Genomic DNA, 18,776 nt, shown 5'->3' with positions numbered 1-18,776 from the left:
AACAGGTTGAGTAAGGCTCCTTCTTTATTTTTGGATTTATAACCTGAAGAAACCGCACCCGGCACGAAGACCTGGTCGCGCTGGCACAGCCTGCCATACCTACGGTCGTGGTGCTGCCAGCATAAAACTCCGAGGCTAGGACCCCTGCCCCCGGGGCCTATGCTACGCATTGTGGCTCTTTGTTCTTTGATATCTAAATTTCAGTGTGCTTTCCTCCAAGGCCGCAAAATGCATGATTTTCCTTGACAACGGGATTTCTTCTCTCTTTCTAGAAGTGGCCAACTTGCATTCATTCTCAAATTGGATATCAGTTAGGCGTTCGATTCTGTCTATTGTTGTATAAAAGCCAGCATTTTGAAATATTCACCCATATCATTATTCATTTTTGGATGATTGTTTAACCAAAATGGGCTTCGGTGGAAAATTTAGAAGCTGGATCGTCGACCTCACTTCCAATGCACAAATTGTTGTATTAATCAATGGAAATAGGAGTGAACATTTCAAAAATGATGAGGGGCCTACGTCAAGACTGTCCTCTTACTGTTCAACATTATAGGCAAAATGCCTTGACTCATATCTAGAAAGGCGCCTGAAATTGGTTTCATTGAAGATATGGCCTTCCTGTTACAAAGCATGTGGAAGATGAGTGTTAGGGAACGATCCTTCAACCTAACGATGTATCAAAGAAACAAGCACGAAAAAAAATAAAAAGTAGAAAACAACCACACACGAAAACAAGGATTTCTGATGCTTCTATATTGATTGGGATACACTATACTCAAGAGATACCTTCTTAAATAGAAAGAGTCAACGAATTTACATGAAGTATATTAGTATTGCCGGATACAACAAAGAGTCTAAGATAAAATTACAAAACTACCTTTCAAAAAAATCATCTTGGGATCTAGTGCCCCTGAACCCCCACCTTACGGGCAGAGAGGCCACTCTCCTGTAACCTTTGACCAACTTATCGTGAAGTTGGATCCATGAAAATTGTAGATTTATCCATGTAGAAAACAGGCTCCAAGCTCCAACAATGGGGTCTAGTGCAGTGTTGTCAGTATCGGTCGATACTTGTGGTATTGCTACAAAATTGATATGAATAAGTTATTTTTTAATAAATGCAAAAAATAACTAAAAAACAAATTTTTAATATTATTTTAATGGCTTTAACATGTGTCATGTTTTGATTGGCACATAATATTTTTTAATTGTTTTTTGGTCGATTTAGAATGATTCACTTGAGAATCGATATCGGCCGATTCACCGGAATCGTTGGCCAAACGATACAGGTCTGATTCCGACACTGACAACATTGGTCGAGTGACTTCCAAAGTCATGTCTATGGAGTCGAGGTCCTTCACCCTTGCAAGATTCTTTGCTTCAATTCTGCTTGTGGGTCACATCAACACACAAGATCATCTTCAAAAGATCGGGTTTCAGTTAGCCAACAAATGTGTCATGCTTTGCGAAATGCAGATCTGCCCCATTCTGTGTGTTTTATGAAAGCTTGATCTGAATCAGTGGGCTATTAAATTTCTTTCAACCAATTTGCAGTATTATGGTGGCACCCCTAGATGAATATGGTTAGCTCTCTCTCTCTCTCTCTCAAACAAGAACCATATTCCAGCTTATTCTGGATCTCTATATTTTTCCAAGAATCAAGTGAAAGAACTAAAGATTTCTCTTGAATCTTTTGCTTGTTTTCCATAAAATATCCTGCATAGAGCATATATATTCCTAGCCAACTATTGTTTTAAAATGTTTCATGTAATGTTTATCAATTCTCTTTCCATCCATGTTCATGTAGGTTTGACGAAGGAGACAAAGTGGGGCCACCTAAAGGTCCTTCATTCTGCTCTGTGACTCTGCAAGAAGGCTCTACTATGGGGAACTCCTTCCACTCTTTCTCTAGGTGACAAACTTGAGGTAACACCAACATAACCAACTAGGCCACAAACTGCAGAAAAGTCGGTCTATGTACTAGTACAAATTTTAGGATCAGCTGGAGGCTAAACTCTAACCTGTTTTGCAACCAAAATAGAGTTCAAGCCTCAATATAGACTTGGTGGGCTTGGACTTGCAATCTCAGTATAAGTTTCTCCAAACATGTCAAACAGTACATGACACAAGCTCATTTTATTAGATTATTGCAACTCTGCAAGTACCTTTCCTCGTAATAGTAGCCAAATTTAGTGAAGGACCGAAGTTTTATCATTTCTTATGTGTTAATATATTTTCTGCAGATGTGAAGGACAATGGTGCATACTTGGAGCACAGAGTTGCTGGTCTAAATAGTGTAACAATCCAAGGCTTGAACAATAGAGCCCAGGATCTTTCCCAGATTACTTGGGGCTATGAAGTGATTATTAAGAAGTTAAAAACCATGGTCCTCTTTTTTTTTCTGTTTGAAGAAAATAAAATTGCAGAACTTGTATTTCTCTTCAGTGAACAAAAAGCTAAAGAAGCTATGTTTGCAGGTTGGAATGAGAGGTGAAAAACTTAAGCTACATAACCTTAAGGGATCAGAAAAAGTTAAATGGTCTGTTGCTAAGGGTTCCGTTAATGAGCCAATCACATGGTACAAGGTACCAATGCTAGTCAGCTTCTTCATTCACTATGGAGTTTCAAACATCCCTAACTTTAAGCATACAAAGCGCTATTCAACAAAATGACGTCACTTGCTAATAATTGTAATAATTCTTCAGAAATTCTTTGATGCACATGGTGGAAAGGACCCTGTTGCTTTGGATCTCTCGAGCATGGGAAAAGGTCAGGTTTGGATCAACGGTCAAAGCATTGGTCGTTACTGGGTATCCTACCTCACTCCTCTTGGCCAGCCTTCTCAGTCCATGCAAGTATCATTGCCATCCCAAGAACATACACGCACATGTAACGTAATATGGTGGCTTCATTTGGCTCCACAACCCATCATTCTCTTTCACTTGCATGAAACCATACATGCTCTCTCTCTCTCATGTTTGTTTACTGAGATAATTGTACTAAACATTTGTATCTTTCAGATATCACGTCCCCAGAGCAATTTTGAAGGCAACAAAAGACCTTATTGGTTCTTTTTGAGGAAACAGGAGGCAACCCATATCACATAACTGTTAAGACATGATTTCTTTCTTGGTGTTTGACTTCGTACTTCCTCTTTAATGCGTAGCGAAAAAGATGCGGTTTTTCTTTCTGTTTTTGTTTCCCCACATGGAAATTTCCCACGTATAAATGCCTATTTGTTCTTTTTTAAGAAATTATTGATATTCCATCATCATCATCTACTGATATATGTTTTGATTATAGCCAGTGTTAGCCCTGCTGAAACAAATGCAGAGGAAACTTTGAATACCTTATAGTATGCAAACCGTGCACGCAACATTCAAAATAAATTGTAAGTTAATTCTCATAGTTGCATTAGTTACTTTCCTTTTTCTTTCATGAGAGTTGCATTTAGTTATGCCTTGTGTTCTTGACTGTAGGTAAATCGCAATCCAATGGTCGCTGAAATGCAAATAATGAGATCTCAACTTGAGCAACTTCAAGCTGAATTATTGTATGCTCATTCAGAGGGTGCCTCTTTTGAATAGTTGCAGGTACCAAGGTTTCTCTTACACTAATATGAGGACTGTGCAAAATGAACTTCAGTAATTAGCAAGAATCAACTTTTGTACCAAAGTTGCATTTAGTTATGCCTTGTATTCTTGACTGTAAATAGTTGGTGCCGAGAACCCCGTATTGATGTCAACAGCAGAACAGATTTTTGGTGCTGGTCGAAAGAGAAGGAGACCTGCACTAGTGTTTCTTGTATCACGAGCCACAGCCCAAATGTCAGGATTAAGGTAAGCTGTTTTTTTCTACAAGTTCTTCATCATTGTATCAATTACCAAATAGCTTGTGTACAAGTGATGGCATGAAAATTTGGGCTTGAACCGTAGGTTGTATTAAGGGTCACCCTACCACCACTCTTAGTATATACAGTCATGTAATTATGTATAGTTGAGAAGGATTTAGCCACTTGCACCAATAACTTGGCCTTTCAATTTGTTGGTTTGCAGAATATATTTCTTCTAGAAGCAGTGAAAATTGCTCTTTCCATCTTGAAGCAGAGATACTTATTCTTTAACTAAATTACAATGCTTCTTTCTAGGTGGAAGATGAGGAAGAGGAGGAGGTTAAAAGGATCAGTAGGAAAGCTTCACTGCAAGATTGACAAAGTTGCTGGAGTACTTGAAACTAACAGGCCAGATGCAAAAACTGCTCTGTATCAGGCAACCATAAACTTATAGTTTAATGGTATGTCAGTTTACATTTTCCGTGAGTTGTTACCCTATCCACTGATATATATATATATATATATATATATATATATATATATATATATAGATATATATAGAGAGAGAGAGAGAGAGAGAGAGAGTAATCCACCAATGCTTTCATTGAGACTTTGCCAAAAAAAAAAGAAATCATAGTTACAAGTGTTTTCTTGCTTAATCTGAACATGTAGATGTATCTGTTATTGCTTATTTGTAGAAAAACACTCTTTAGGTCGAATTGATTTAATGAAAATCTTTGAATCTTTTATCAATGTTTTAACATTGTTTATCTATCTCTAAATCTTTATTGTTAAAGTTATCCGCAACTGATAAGTGCAACAGAATTTTTTGGAAATAGTCACTTTATGTGCAGGTGCCGATGCAATTCTGTTGGGTGCAGAAACTCTTCGAGGATTGTACCCTGTTGAGACTATTTCTATAGTTGGTAAAATTTGTGCAGAGGTAATGTTCCTGTCATTGAAAAGTTGCTATGTTAGAGCCTTTGTGCTCTTTTAGCCTAGGATTAAGTTGAATCACATGGTATTCTCGTAATACTGTTGACACTGAAGAGTGGAAAAAAGAAACCATACCTAAGGAAGATTGTTGCCTTGTGCATAAAACAATGAACTGTGTTGCCAGCACAACTTTGACATTAGACATCTTCTGGAGATAAGGTCAACTTTAGTGCTGCTGTTTCTTAGCAAAAACATATAGACGAACTGAAAAAGGAATTGAAAAGGGAAATGGTTATGCTGTCATGCGTGTAACTAGTTTAAAGGGTTTTTGCATACATGCATTTTCCAGTTTATCTCTCCTCTACTCAAAGCCATTCAAATAATTCCATCTTTGAATGTCTGTGGACATCCTGTTTCCAACTTTCATTTTGAAAGTTAATTGGGAAGTAAGGCGAATCTGTCGTTATATGGTCATCATATATAGTTTTCAAAGCCGTCTATAATTTAGCTATATATCCTAGCAATTATTGTTTTAACAATTTACATCTTATTACCAATATTGCTCTACCTGCAGGCAAAGAAGGTTTTCAATCAAGACCTTTATTTCAAGAAGACTGTAAAATATGTTGAACCAATGATACACTTAGAGTCCATTTCTTTTTCGGCAGTATGTTCATTATTCTGGCTTTTACTCTTTCCTCTATCCCCTGTTTTCTTTGTCTAGCAACCCTCTTGTTGAGCATGTGAACTCTGATCTGGGTGTAAGAATGTCTTATGAGTTCATAATATTTCCAAACTCCCACCCAGGTACGTGCAGCTATCAAGGTGAAGGCTTCTGTTATTATTTGCTCTACATCCTCAGGACGAGCTGCAAGGTACTTGCTGGTGCTTTAGAATATTAATTGGCTATTATATGCATTGATTGGTTGGCCTTTTCTCTGGTTTGTCAATATTATGCAATTTTCGTTGACCCATTTGCACTGCTTGTTAATATATTGGAGCAATTAACACTTATTTTAATGTGGTCATTTGACCCTCAATGCTTTTGAAAAAAAAAACATTTTTTACTAGCGCAATAAATAAGCCAGTAAAAAATGGACTTTCAAAAGGTTTTGCAGGCGCACAAACTGCGCTGGTGAAAAGATTTTCACGGGCGCAGAAAGTGTGCCAGTTTTAAGATATCGCTGGCGCAGAAAGTGCACCAGTAAACCATTTTGTTAGTAGTGAAAATATTTTCACTGACGCACTACCCATGCCAGTGAAACGAATGCAAAATGTGACAGCGAAACCTTTACCACCAGCACTTTTATTGGCGCTGCGATTGCAGCAGTAAAGACTTTTACTGGCGCAAAGATTGCGCCAGTAACGCCTGAATTTCTTGTAGTAGCTAATAGGCGGAAAAGCAACCTAGTTAATCCAAAGCAAAGTACTACCCCTAAAGTGTAGACCAACCACAAAATAGTAAAAGGTGGTTTGGTCTTCTTCTCTCTAGCAGAGTGTACAATAAATGTGATCACTAAGAACATCTACTTATATGCTGAAATCATCATTCTTATAAGTTTTCAGGTTGTTTAACCACTACCATCCACCATCATTACTACCATACCATCCACCATCATCCCCGTGCTGGTTTACTAAAAGTTTAAATAATTGATGATCCAAATATTAACTTAATTAAAAATAAAAGCAAGTATCTTCATTATAATACGTTTTAATTTATATGTTTGTAAGCAATAAATAGAAACAGATCCAAACGGGACCTTAATTGTTCATTTTATTTAATTTTTGACATTTAGTCGATAAACCCGAGTGAAAAAAATGGATTTTCACACAAGCCGTTATTTTCCCGTTATCATTACCATGAACAAGAAGATGCGGCTCTTTGGTGGGTAGTAGTACTGTAGAACTAGAAGAGACCGCTCTGCTCAAACTCAAGCTCACACAAAATCATGGGCAAGCCCACCGTCTTCTCGGTGGGACAATGCCTCTGCACCACCACCAAATCGTGTCTCTGCTCGACAAATCAATCGGGAGGCTCCGAAACCTCAAGCAGATCCACGCCCACCTCATCAAATCCGGACTAGACTCCCACAATCTCCCTCTCAGCCGCCTCCTCCTCGCTGTTTCCGCCTCCCTCCGCTACGCCTCTTCTATATTCCGGCACGCCCGGAGGCGCAACGTATTCATGTGGAACACCATCATCAGAACTCAGTCTCAATCCGACGTCCCGCTTCACGCCGTCTCCTTCTACATGGACATGCTGAAACAGGGCTTCCAGGGCAACAATTTCACCTTCCCACCGCTCATCAAGGCCTGCGTTCGATCCGATCCCGCCGGAAAGCTCGGGCGCCAGGTTCACGCGCACGTCGTCGTCTCCGGTGCCGTCGATTGCTCTGATGTCTTCGTTCGGAGCGCACTCGTGCAGATGTACTCGGCAAGTCTTGATATGGTCGCCTCCCGCAAGCTGTTTGATGGTGGTTCTGAGAGGGATGTTGTGCTCTGGACGACGATGGTCGATGGGTACGCTAGAAACGGTGAGGTTGTTGTGGCGCGCCAATTGTTCGACGAAATGCCTGAGAGAAGTGCGGTGTCGTGGAGCGCAATGGTTGCGGGTTATGTCAGGGCGGGCATGTTCGCGGAAGCGCTGGAGCTTTTTCAGGAGATGCAGTTTGTTGGTGCGGAGCCGAACGAATCTATTGTTGTGAGCGTGCTTTCGGCGTGTGCTCATCTGGGTGCGCTGGCTCAAGGCCGTTGGATTCATGCCTACATTGCAAGGGTAGGCATGGGACCTAATGTTTTCATCGAAACCGCATTGATTGACATGTATTCCAAGTGCGGATGCATCCAGCAAGCACTGTTGGTGTTTGAGGGGATGTTAGAGAAGGATGTGAAGTCATGGAATTGTATGATCACAGCGCTTGCGACGAATGGGAATGCCCGGAAGTCGCTCGAGTTCTTCTCCAATATGCAGGAAGCAGGGATCCAACCCAATGATGTTACGTTCATCGCGATTCTTAGTTCATGTGCTCATGCAGGCCTAGTTGAAGAAGGTTGTCGTTGCTTTGATCTTATGGTATGTCTTTACCACATTGATCCAAAGCCTGAACATTATGCGTGTATGGTTGACCTTCTCGGTAGAGCTGGCCATCTCGATGAAGCAGAGAAGTTTGCAGCTGCTTCAGCTCAACCTGATATCAATATTTGGGGAGCTTTACTGGGTGCTTGTAGGATACATGGAAAGGTTGAGATTGGAGGCCGTGTTTGGAAACAGATGTCTCAGTTGGGAATGAGTGACTGTGGATCTCATGTACTGCTGCATAATATGTACAAGGCAGCTGGTTGGCTGGCAGATGCTAGTAGTGTTAGGAAATCAATTGATGATAAGGGATGGCTAAAGATACCTGGCTGCAGCTTCATTGAAGTGAATGGAAAGGTTGAAGAATTTCTGGCTGGAAATTCATCACACCCTTGTTCTATAGAAATTTGTGACATGCTTGAAATCTTGGCGAGGGCCATGATGATGGAGGGAAGCTAACAGTCCCATTTCATATACCACCTCATTTATAACGACTTGGACCAAATAATTCGGTCAGCATAGTTGCTGAAAGCTGCAGAAAAGATAGCAACAATGCTATTTGAAAGCACTACTTCAATATTTCCCATAATGCTTTGTATAAACATTGGGACCGGCAGGCACTAACTTGATCTTTTGTTGTATAAGTAGCTCAGCTGGCTTACAGGAAAAAAGATGTCAAATCTGGATCTCTCCAGTATCAAGTGAGAGTCTTTTATTTTTTGCATTCCTTAGAAATCACATTGAACTACAAAGAGATTGATTGTGATTTATCATTGATTTATGATAATAAGAATTATACACATAATATAAGAAAAGATCAGTAAATGAATAATAGCTTCTATATTGCTGCTTGTTGAATGAGTATATAATACAGTTCTGTTACATGGTTGCATAACAAATAGTGGCTGTTGCAATTATTTGATAAGGACTTGCAATCTCCAGCTGATAATTGCTAAACTTTGAACCAGCAGCATATCTATCAATTTGTGATTGAATACAGTTGACGTGGCCATGAAAAGTGCCCTTAGATTTCACAGGCATCAGACTGGCCGAAGATCGCATATCGGTTGTTTGCAACTGTGTAGTATACAGCGACCCTCATGAACCTGGAAGAGATACAATAAGAAAACAGGTGCATAAATAATGTATGAGCTAATGACCAGAATCCGTTTAGAGTCTAAAGAGCTGAGTTGCATACAACTTGGCAAATAACTCATCTACTTAATTGATCCAAAATGATCAGAAGCTTACAAAGGTGCGACCTGAATAAAAAGGGCCAGTTGAGGGAAAGGCATGTCTAAATATTCCATGATCTTGACCACTGCTTCTGATTTAATGTTTGACCTGGTGAGTTACAGTGGAAACTGGTGAGACCATAGAGGTGGGGAATCAAAACAAGGTAATGAAAAAGCTTCTGTGAGAAGAGCCCTCACCTATCTTTCTCAACAAGCACCACACTTGAAATGTCATCAGGTGACCTGCCAGATCTTTGCAACAGTTTCCTACCTGACTCGCAAGTGCCTCATACCTGATCTTCCCGTTCAAAGTAATGCCACCTCAGTACCTTCTAGTTCAGTTTTTTTTTTTCAGCATTATCATGAATTCATGATTCCTGTCAAATAGTCTGTTAATAGGGAACACAATGCACCTATAACATTAATGATCCAAATTCAAACTCCTAAAAAAGGAGAAACAAAATCCAAGTTAACTAGAACCTCGATTCTTTTTCCGCAGTAATGATACAGGATGCTTTTTGGTTACTAGTAACACAATTGAAGGACCCAGTTAGCTATGAGAAAGTCACAAGTACAATCCAAATTATGATTGCTTTTGAATGCACAAGTCATGACGGAAAAGGCTTCAGCAAACACTAACCTTTTGTGATCGTTATCGCGCACAAACTTTACTCCATTTTATAAGTTGCACACACCTACGTCAACAAAAGGATTGATTGTTTAGAAACTCTGAGATCTCATAGACTAAACTAAAAACACCTCCCACACTTTCCTGCTTACCCTATTTACTTTGTGTGATTTATAGCAACCAAAATTTCTAAAAATGAAGATGAAACACTGAAAGCAGGGTAAAAATCATGGTTGAAATTTATAGGAAGGGAGAGGCGAGAAACAAGGTTCCCTTTTTCATCTTCCGTAGGGTAGGGGCTGCTCGACTAAGTAGGGGGCTTTGCCCGCCCCGAACAAAATGTAGGCCTAAGTAGAAAAAATAATAATATGAGAAATGAATGAGAAGTGAAATGAAACATAGTGACAAAGTTCTAAATCAAAAAACTAGATTTTATCATTGAAACTCTAACTTCAGTTCAGAATAGAGTAATTACCTTAGTGGGATCTACAAATATTAAATCCTTTGATATTTCGTGTCCCAAAAATTTTACTTTCTTGAGCCAAAATTCGTATTTAAAGAATTTGACGTATAATTGTTGCTTCTATAGAGTGTCCAATACAATCTTCAATGCTTCCTATGTTGCTCCATACTGTATCTAGTCTGAAAGGCTATTTTTGAAATATCATCTTCCTTGATTCTAAGTTGGTGATATCCAGACTTGAGACCAATCTTCGAGAATACCTTAAGACTTTGTAATTGATCAAACAGATCTTCAATATAGGTAACAAATACTCATTTCTTTATTGTGGCTCGGTTGAGCAACCTATAATCGATACATAGCCTTGAAAATTAAATTTGACAATAGACCTGTCACTTGGGAGCAATTTGTTGAAGTCTTCTATGCTGCCTATTTTTTCAAGCATGAGAGGAGTCGTAGGATGAGATAATTCCTCGAATTGTAATAGGAAAAATTTACCCTACCAAAATATATTACCAAATTTAGAAATCTGAAAAATAGTGCCCTCATGTTTGCAATACAGAAGACAAAAGGGCAATAAAATTTGCCAGAGAATTAAGACCAATACTGCAGACTGAACTAATTATCAGTAGACCAGAGACATTAGATAAAACCATTAAAGTAGCCACCTTACTTCAAGACGATTGGGAAGAATTATAAAATATCAATCAAATAAAGGTACCACAGTCTGGAGGCCAAAGGAGCTAGCCAAAAAGGAAGTTTAAAGAAGGGAGGCTTGACCTATAGGCCAAGAAGCAGAAGATACCAGAAGAAGCATCCCCCCAACAACCAAATACAAGATGTCCAAGATGCAACCATTTTCACAATGGTCAGCCATGCCCTCACAACACTAGAGGATGTTTATATTGTGGTAAAATGGGCCACTATGCTAAGTGTTATCTCAAAAAGATGGCAGACTTGCAAAAACAGAATGCTAAAAGATCTCAGTAGTAGTAATAGTGGCCCGAGGGGATTGCAGACTATACTAAAATTTTGAACTCAATGTAAAATGTCTTGTTAAATTTGAATTGTAAGGTGAATGATCTATGTCAATGTTACCACAACAAAACCAATAGACAATAGCAAGTGGATGCAACATACCTAGCCAGTCTTAAGTTAAAGATTATAATAAATAAATGAATCAATGCAATTGATTTGAGATATGTCAGAACAAGATAGAATTAATTGTGATGATACATGATGAATTATTAAAATGGATGAACATATATGATCGGTGGTACCGATCAAGTATTTTTGAGTTGACCTTTGTGTTAACTATCATCATGTGTATCGTATTTTGGCCCAGACCTATGTACCAGTATGATATTTAGTTGCCCGTACTTGTGAGTACGTGGACATGATGCGATTGTGGCTCATACTTTAGGAGTATTAGAGTTTGGTCGTGAGAGACAATACTGAGAGGGTACAATATGTGATGGTCATATGCCATGAGTTTTGTGGCGGTAGTTATGTCTTGGCCAAGATACTAGTACTGTGATGGTACGATACATGAAATGTTAACTTGAGTTACCTTGACCATGAGAATACAAGGCAGTGATGCATGTTGTAAGGCTGTGAAAATTGATTTACATCATCTCATAAAATGAACCCTTATAAATTTATTTTCTCTTGAATTAAAATGAATCTTACTCACCTTTATGATCTAAATTCAAATTGAGACTATCTTGGAGTTAGCAAAATCAGAGTGGCATAGTGAAAGCTTGATTATTGTTCTGGAAATTTTTGGCTCCATGGTGAGAATTCGAGGTCTCCTTTGATAATAAGAATTTCAAATTTATATTTTCTCAAAATGAATTGAAATTGAGACAAAAAAGATAGCGATAATTTTTTAAGGATTATAATACAAGATATAAAAAGAATACCCCTATCTCTTGGATTGAGTATATAATTAAATTTTGAGAATGAAATTTTCTTTAAGGGGGATAGAATGTAATACCTGAAAATATCATTGTTTAATAAATTCTGAAAAAGTTTCGAGTTTTGATTATGAATTAGCCTGGATATGAGTTGAAGCCGAAAACCTTGATTTTTGAGTAATTAGTGCATCTAAACAATGATTTGAATTTATATATGAACTCTAGACGGATCAAAATGGAGAATTATTTAAAATCTGAAATTCAGGGACATTTTCATAGTTAATTAAAATGTTAAGGGCAAAATGATAATCAATGGCATTGTTTGGTAAATTCTCCAACTATATAGGGGTAAAAGGGCAATTTTTCCATTAAGGATATTTTTAGAGAATACATAAATTTATCAAGGGTAAAATGGTAACTTTCCACCCTCAATGGCAGGTCAGGTAATTTTCTAAACTGCCAAAGGGTAAAACTAGGTATAAAAAGTAAGAATTAAAATATAATATAAATATTTTATATTATTTTAATAGAAAACCCATGGTTTTGGGAAAACCACTAGCCCAAAACCATGGGAGCTAGGTGTCACTCCACAGAGAGGAGGTGACACCAATCTCACTCCTTTTCTAACAAGTGTCAGAGAAAGGGGTGAGTCAACACCCTTTTGTTAGAAAGTTTGACATATGGCCCTGAGGTGGGGCCCACAAGGGAGGGCACCTCTTCTCTCCCCTATAAACACCCCTCACCTCTCTCTCTCTCCCATATTCTGAATCTAGCCCTTCTCTCGCTAGCTCTCTTTCTCCTATTTCTCTCTCCAAACCCAAGCCTTCTCTTTCTAAAATTCCAACCTGAACCTCCGTTGAATCCAAAAAAAATTATGATAAACCCCTTTTAGTTTTTTTTTTTCAATTCACAAGTGATCTCAATTCTCTCATAGGAGCTCTGACGGGCTAGAATCGGCCTCTGAATCGCTATCAGTAGAAGATCTGCTTAAATTAGCAAAAATTTTGAATTAGGGTTCTGTAAGCGCTGCTCAAAGTTTTCTAAACTAGGTTAGTACTATTATCTTTCCTCTAGAGTCCAATTCAGGTTTGTAGGACCTCCTATTCTCCCTCCGAACCTCTAGGTCTTCTCTCTAGATTTAAATTACAGTAATTTTGCCAAAAGTTAATACAGTTTTGCCTCTACGTAGGAGAGGTTCTGTTAAAATTTTTGTAAATATTTTAAAGTATTTAGAACTCCTATAGTAGTAGTTTTGGCAAAAATTTTATAAAGGTTTTTGAAAAATAAAGTTATTATAGTAGAAGTTCAGGCAAAAAAAAATTCTAAGTATTTTTGAATAGTACTATAGCAGAAGCTCTGGCAAATTTTTTTAAAAGAATTTTGGAAAATAGAATTAGTATAGTTGTAGTTCTGGTAATTTTTTTTAAAAATAATTTCTGAATTTTTAAACTATTTTAATTAGAAATCTGGCAAAAAAAATTTAGACATTTTAGAAAATTCAAATTTATTTAGTAAAAATTATATCAAAAATTTTATAGATATTTTTTAAAAAATCAATTTTTATAAAGGGGATTCTATCAAAAAACTCAAAATTCTTTTTAGATATTTAAATCAAATTTTTTGAAAAACCTCTATAAAAATATTTGTGACTCAAAATCATGTCAAAATTTATACAACTTGAATTCGAGTTTAAACCCTTTTTCTAATATTTGAGTTATTATAAAAAAACTCTATGAAATTTTTTAAGATCATTTTTAAATAATTTTTATATTTTTAGTAATTTCTTAAAAAGTTTATTTTTTTTAGTTTTTAGGGTAGATACTACCCAAAAGTTATTAGAAAAATATAATCTAATATAATTGAATTTTTACCAAAATAAATCGAGATACCAGTGATCTATTGTATTTTACCATAAAGTTTTTAAAAATCAAAGTAAGTTATTAAACCAAAATCTTATAATTTAAAATGTTAAATATATTATGGAGACTTATATTAAAATTTTAGTTATGAATTATGTTTGCATGCATTAATTTAGATTAATATGCATACCTTGATCCATGCTCGTGTATTTTAAACCATATTTACATACAATCTTGTTTGTATGCATCAATTCAGATTAGTATGCCTTAAATGCTTGCTATAAATTTTTTTGTTCAATAATGAGATTAAAGTTTAATAAAACTCTACAGGTTTTGAATTAAAATGCTTGAAACTGTTGTTTATAAAATGAATAATTTAAGTTAGGTTATAATAAAGGTTTGTATAACATTTATTGCCATAAAGTATGTTGATGAATGTGTAGCATGTGATCATTATTAAAAATTATCATTGTACTAAAATTGTCTTATATACAAGTGGTTAAATGAATCATGCTTATACATTGACTTAAAGTGACTTTTTGCCTTTATGGCAAAGTGTCTGTATATACAAAGTAACTTTGAATGAGTTGAAAACCCTAATGGAAAAACCTGGCATAATATAACTATGGCTTACCTTGGAGAGAGTAGGTAGTACAATCCTCGAGTGACATGTGAAATTATTTTTGGGAGCTATAGATTCTCATGGGTCTTTCATCACTCGTAGGTTTTGGAGACCAGAGTAAGTGACTGCCCAACCTTCTGTAGAAGTTTCAGGATGCATCCGTAGCAACATTTTCTGTGGCTCTTGGAGAAATTCTTCCTGTTGCAAACCGTTCTCCTTGAGATCTGTACACTAGCCATTTTGGGTAATTAAAATATACATTGGCATAATAAACCCCTAGATGGTCTCGATTGTACGATGATTAGTGACCTGTGTGTACCTGCAGAGTTAATAAATATCGAACCAATAATTATTTTAATAATAAATAATTACTTACAAAATAATGGACATTATCATAATTTGTATTAAATGCATGAATTGTTAGTTGTTTTAAATGCATTAGTGGTTACTAGCATGATACTGAATATATTTGTGCCTATTTTTATGATCTGAATTTGAATTGCATAAGTAGAGTTAAATCGTGATTCTTGATTATGATTTGATATTTTAAAGTTATTTATAATTGGTATTTACTTACCATACTGTTATAAGTCTGACCCCATTTTATGGGGAATACATATTCAAATATGTAATATATTATAAAGTAGTAGATGTTGGATAGGAGCGACATCGAAGAATCTAGATTTCCAAGATTTTAGAATTATTTTAAGATTTATTTTAAATTTTAATCTTAAATATTTTAATTATCTGAACCTTGTGTAAAAGACTGTGTATATAATGCTTGTTTAAATTTAATTATGTCTTTTCTTATATTGTGGTTTGTGAAATATAACATGCCCGAGGTTTTAAACCAAAGCTTCAAATTTGTTTTCATTGCTTATTTTAAAACAAAAAAAATTTAAAATTTACTCATTTTTAAAGGGTTAAAAGTCTTAAGGCGTTACAGTGGGAACACTTAAAAGGATGTCTAAGAGTATTCGAGGTGTCATATCTCACTGCAAGGTAATGAAGGAATTATAGAAAGCCATTAGGGTAGAAATTATTGATCTATATGAGATCAGGCCATATAGATTAAAAGCTTCTTTATGGATCTTGGTACAATAGATTCTATTAGGAGGCCACTAAAGATCTTATGTGATAACAAAGTTGTCATGACCTTGAATAACAATAAGAGCTCAACCTTGTGTCGACACATATAGTCAAAATACTTTTTTGTTAAAGAAATGACTGATAATCATTTAGTATGGATTGATACAATCGGTATGAAGGAAATGACTGTAGATCCCCATACTAAAGGGTTAACACCGAAATTATATTCTCAACATGTAAAGGGAATGCATCTATTTGATTCTTTCTGATGTATGACAATACATTATGGTTATATATAATCACATTTATGAAACTAAATTGATTTTCTATAGCTTTATGTATTATTGATTCTACATAAAGAACATCTCATTTGGATAGAGAGAATAATAAAATAACAATATTAAAGGACCAATAGAATGGGCCAGAGACCAACCTATTCATAAAGTTAATTTTAACATGTTAAAACACTGAAAATGAATTATATTGTAGTACATAAAAATATAACATTTCATAACGAGGTGTTCATCTCAATGACTTGTATGATTCATTCTTGTGATACATGATAGCATATGAACCTACATGAAAATTGAATCAAGATAATAGTAAAACCTTGATAAAGCAGTTTTTCATGTCAATGGGTCAAGTGAGAGAATGTTGGAATATGGGTTGTATCTAACCTTATGTAACTTGGTTTGACATGGGTATATCATGGGATAGCATGACTCACGAGAGTTACAAGACAATTATTGTAATTGCCCGTGCAGGGTAACCACTGATTGTGGTAGGCTTCTCTCAGAAGTCGATAAGAAGGGGCCTGGTTGCTTGATAAGAACAACCAAGGGGTGTCCTCTTTTTCTCAATTGGGTTCAGGGTCCTGCACACCATCGAAATGACGGCCTGAGCTCATCGTGGGCATCGATAGGCTGAGGAAAACGCCGAGCACCCATGCGCGCAAATTTCATCTATGTAGTCTACGATATGTATTCCTGCTTTCACATTCCCGTTCTATTTTGATGAATGCCAACAAAGAGAACTCTGACTTTCCTGTCATCTGTGAATCCTGCCTTGGCGACAACCCTTACATCCGAATGGTACATCCTTTTTTGTTTTACTCTCTTTGATTCTTGATGATACCAACAACGGACTACAATCGTCTCTCTTCTGTTGTGCATGATTGAGGCGGTTGTTTAATCGAATTCCCTGTCTGACCCTTGAGAAAACAAAGGGTTTTTCTTATGTTTTGGGTGCCAATATTTGAACGATGCTCTTTAGAGGCTAATTGTTGTGGTGGGTTCTTCCTTTGCGTGATGATTTAGTTGTATTTGGTTCCCCTGGACATGTTCGTTCAATGGCCACTGTGTTGTCCGTTTCCTTGAATGGTGTGGTCAACTGGTCATGGTTTATTCTTATTGCATGAGAAATGAATTGGGTTCTAAATAAAATTTGGTTTTTGTAGTTTTCGTTATGTCTTAAATGGTTTCTTGGTAAACGTATGGGCTTGAGAGATCATATGAACGTCATGGCAGTGGCGGAGCCAGAAGTTTTTCCTTGGGTGGACAGACTTCGGGTCTCGGAGACAATGCTATGGTCTTGAAGGACGATCCATTTATTCGGACCAGTGGCGGAGCCAAAAAAATTTCGCTGGAGGAACAGTCATTCGTGGAGAGATAAAACTTAAATAAGCCTTTGAATTAAAATAACAATTGTTACAAACACAAACCACTAAATTTATGAACATAATAAGATAAAACCTTAAATTGTACTTTTAAACTAAAATAAAAATTGTTCACTTAAGAAATACAAACAACTAAATTCATGAAAATTTTACAATTGGCATTTTCTATTTTTCATATTTTGAAAGCAATTCATAATTGCATCATCACTGATGGTATCAAATGTCTCCTTCTCTATGTAAGTAACCAAAGCATCATTGATCCATTCATCTCCCATTCTATTACGTAGACGACTTTTGATATTGTTCATAGCTGAAAATGCTCTTTCAACACTTGCTGTTGCAACTGGCAAAGTTAATGCCAACTTAATCAATAGATAGACATGAGAAAATACAATGTGCTTTTGAGTTGCTACCATCATCTCTGTTAGCTCTGCTAAAGATTTTAAATTTGAAAACTGACCACTGTTTCGCATGTCTGCAATATATATATTCAATTGATTTTCCAGTCTAATTATGTTTACTTTAGAAAAGTCCTTAGGGTAAAGCTCAGCAAGACGAATCAACTTATCTTTATCAAAAGCAGAAAAAGAATTCTTTGGACTCAAGCATACCATTAAAAGAGGAGCTCTGTATTTGCTTCAGTGAAACGATCATTCAACTCTTGAAGTTGCAAATCAATAATAACATAAAACACATCAATACGATAATGATGCAATGTGGTGATCTTTCAACCTTACGTCTTGGTCGTCCTTGAGGTGTATATGAGTCCCCTAGATCAGGAATCAGAATATCAAATCTCTTACAAAATATGAACACTTTGTTTATGAGAGAGTCCCATCCATTGTCTCTCAGACCTTGAAGGCACTGTTTTGATATAGTGACTAAACTCATAGCATTCACAATGTCTTGATCTTTTCGCTGAAGTGCTTGTGAAAGATCATCAGTTATTCCCAAAACTTTAGACATCAAATGTAAGCAAAACACAAATTCAAAATCTTGCAACTGATGATATAAAATAATTGCATCTGAACTTTTTCCTGAATATGTATCTTCTGCAATGAAATCTAACACTTGAATAACAGAAGAATACATACTAAGTAAATTAACCAAAGCATCGTAATGAGAACCCCACCGAGTATCACCAGGTCGTTTGGAACTTATTTCTTGATTTAATCCTCGTCCTGTTTCAAGTTCACCCAATGCAAGTGCTTCAACAATTCACATAAATTCTGCTTCTCGAATAAGCTCAGATCTCTTGCATGAAGTGGAGAAAAAAGTTGACAACCTGCCTAATATATTGAAAAACACATCAAGCAATAAATTTTTTTTAGCAACACCAACTAATGCCAATTGAAGTTGATGTGCAAAACAATAAATATAATATGCAGATGCATTTTCATGTAATATAAGACTTTTCAATCCATTAAACTCCCCTCTCATATTAC

The 18,776-nt window shown here is 36.3% G+C and overlaps 1 pseudogene; it reads left to right on the top strand.

Moving 5' to 3' along the window:
• The first annotated feature begins 6,752 nt into the window (after positions 1 to 6,752).
• Positions 6,753 to 8,306, top strand: LOC149820448 (pentatricopeptide repeat-containing protein At2g42920, chloroplastic pseudogene; annotated as a pseudogene).
• Positions 8,307 to 18,776: the final 10,470 nt, after the last annotated feature.

This window comes from Nuphar pumila, chromosome 12, assembly GCF_984573655.1.
Source record: "Nuphar pumila chromosome 12, dmNupPumi1.hap1.1, whole genome shotgun sequence".
Lineage (NCBI taxonomy): Eukaryota > Viridiplantae > Streptophyta > Magnoliopsida > Nymphaeales > Nymphaeaceae > Nuphar > Nuphar pumila.
The sequence above is the reverse complement of the archived record's forward strand: the minus strand, read 5'-3'. Positions and strand labels throughout refer to the sequence as shown.